The sequence below is a fragment of the Octopus bimaculoides genome, chromosome 14, assembly GCF_001194135.2.
Source record: "Octopus bimaculoides isolate UCB-OBI-ISO-001 chromosome 14, ASM119413v2, whole genome shotgun sequence".
NCBI classification, from domain to species: Eukaryota; Metazoa; Mollusca; class Cephalopoda; order Octopoda; family Octopodidae; genus Octopus; species Octopus bimaculoides.
In genome coordinates, this window is record NC_068994.1 from 28,997,387 (window position 1) to 29,000,067 (window position 2,681).

General features: G+C 37.2%; 1 protein-coding gene and 1 long non-coding RNA gene across 5 annotated transcripts in view; one reads left to right on the top strand and one right to left on the bottom strand.

Annotated features, from left to right (window-relative positions):
• Positions 1-2,561, bottom strand: part of LOC106870952 (zinc finger protein OZF) — an 18,259-nt gene extending 15,698 nt beyond the window's left edge. For 2 of the 4 annotated variants that reach the window (XM_014917198.2, XM_052972794.1), the window contains exon 1: positions 1,601-2,373. The gene's annotated coding sequence lies outside the window, so the exon portion shown is untranslated. Of the gene's footprint in view, positions 1-1,600; positions 2,374-2,440 lie in introns of those variants that run through there. The other 2 variants (XM_014917199.2, XM_052972795.1) reach the window with 2 other exon arrangements.
• Positions 631-2,681, top strand: part of LOC128249380 (uncharacterized) — a 15,499-nt gene continuing 13,448 nt past the window's right edge. The window contains exon 1 of the long non-coding RNA XR_008265486.1: positions 631-1,555. This is a non-coding gene — a long non-coding RNA (uncharacterized LOC128249380). The remainder of the gene's footprint in view (positions 1,556-2,681) is intronic.

Sequence of the window (2,681 nt, forward strand, 5' to 3'; positions counted from 1 at the left end):
TATATATATTATATATTATATACATACACACACACATGTATGTTTATATAGGAGTATAAGAGAGGGAGAGAGAGAGAGAGAGAGAGAGAGAGAAAGAAAGAACGAGTGTCAAGTGTTGTTTAGCCCCAGGTTAGTTCTCATTTCACGATCGAAAGACATTTTAGCTATCGAAGACTAAGACTACAATAGTTCAAATTGTCCATAATTTTTGAAGACAGTTCAGTGAGATCTAAGGGAGATTTGGTTACTGTTTCTGGCAAGTCGAGCGACAACGTAACAGCTTCCTTCGTTGGCTCATCCGAACTTGATCTGGCAAGTCTATAATCAAAAACAATCTAGTTATGACCTCTCCGTCTCTTTTTCACAATAAATCTATGGTTATAGAATATTTTTTTAGGATGATGGTGACATGAAGGAGATTTAGTTGCTATTTCTAGCAAATCAAGCAACCACTTAGTGGCTCTGTCGAAAGTACTCCCTAATGGTGAAAATTATTTGTAGAGTGAGAAGGAATTAGGAGAGAATAGTTTTTAATGACATAACTGTGTAGATAGAGAGTAAGAGATAAATAAATATGAGGGCAAGTGAGAGGAAGAAAATCAATAGAAAGGAACAAGAGAGAAAGTGATTCGAAATTAAGTGGAGAGAGAGAAAGAGAGAGGTGTAAATGAATAGAGATTTGAGAATTAAGATAGTGACGATAAAAAGAAAGAGATGAAGGTATTTGTGAGCTGGAGAGAATGAGAGAATCGATGAGCAGAACAAGAAAGTGAACAGATGGAAGTCTAACGAAAAAGGTTGTCCCAATTCGAGATAAAACATATCAGATCCTAACTCCATCTACTCCCCATCTGAAAGATTATTACCGTAACTTGTAACCTCTGTCTACATTCTTACTCAACCTGCTTCAAAAAAGTAGTCAAATAACACCCTTACATACTTAAAAGAAATCGAAGAATACATTGGATAATCAACCTGATGTTAGTCCCAGATAATATACAAAAAGCAGTTTGAATATTCCTGGCCTAGGTCTGCAAAAACAGTTTTGATCTGTTAAAAAAAGCAATTAGCTAGTATTTTGAAAACATGAAAACATGTACATGCCTATATTTCTACTTTTCTGACTTTGGTGATACTTTTTACTTATCTTTTACAATGACAACAGGAGTGAGAGAAAATGAGAGAGAGAGAGGAGAAGACTATTTCAATCACAACAGTTTAGCACATGTTCAATAGTATAGTCAGTTGCAGTATCCACACCTGCTGGCATCTTTGCGCCTCGCCTCTTCCACCTCTTTCACTCTTGTTTGTTGTTGTTGCCGTTCGAAACAAGACTTAAGGAGGGAAGGAAAGAGCATGTTTTGTCTGCATCCAGATATCTGTAGCCAAGCATGACGACGCTCACTGAACGACAACGGAACGGCGTTTGTCACGCTCGGCCTGCTGCTTACAGTTCAGTCTGTCGGGACACAACTTACTGGAGGATGTGTGGAAGAAGTTAAAGCGTTAGAAATTTTTTGGAGAAAATGTAAATGTTAATTGCAAAACCAAAAATGTAAGTAAAACAATAAATAACGAAGAGAGTTCGCCGAAAACTCACATCTTTGACGCTCCGTGTGTGTACCGGGAGGAAGTTTGTCCTCCATATTGGTCACATGACAGGTGAAATGCCGATTAACTCCGCTCGACTCGGCTGGACCTCGACTCGAGGCAGACTCACTCCCTCTCTCTTTCACTCTCTCCTTCACTCAAGCTTCGCTTTCTATCACGTAATCCTCTCTTTCACCCTGAACTCAAGCTTCCTTTACTATTAATCCCCTCTTTCACGCAAGCTTTCCTTTCTATTAATTTTTTTCTTCAGCAACTCTTTTTTTTTCTCTTTTTTATCCTTTTATTTTTGGTAGATTTTTGATTATTTATTTCATTCTCGTACATTTCTCTATATTTCACTTATTCCTTTTTACCCCTCATATTTTATCTCTTTTGATAATTTTCCCCTCTTTTCAGATGAATTGTTTTGACACTTATTTCATCTATTCATCTCTATCTACAACTTCTGTTTCTTACCCAGCAGTCTCTTCTTTTCTCTCATTCTCCTTATCTTTAGCAGACAATTATATTTTCCGTTATTTAAAAAAAAATCTAATCCCTGATCACCTCTCGCACTGTGTCTCTCACTCTAGTTTTTTCTTTCTTTTTCATCTCACGCACTTTCCGAATGGTTTCTTGTTTCTCTTTAACATTCTATTTCATTTCTCTGCGAATCCTTCCCATTTTCTCCTTCTTTCCTCTCTCTCTTTCCTCAATATCTCTTAATTTCGACTACCTTCTTTTAGTCTTCTCATTTCTCTCTCTCTCCACACACATCTGTATGTATATATATACATATATATATATATATATATATATCCGTCATTCTCTCTTCTGACATATAACTTACCTTTTCTATTTCTTCCCCCTTTTGCTCTCTCCCTTCTCTTGCAATTTTACTCTTCCATTATTTTCACTTACATATGCTTCTTATCCTCTCCCGCCGCAATTTCCATGGCCCTTCCTCTCACTACAACTCTTTCTCCCTCTCTCTTTCTATGTGTGTGTGTGTCCGACCATCTTTCCTCTCTATCTCTCTCGTCAAGTTTCCTTTCTCTCTCTCCTCAACCATTATCCAGTATTATTTCTCC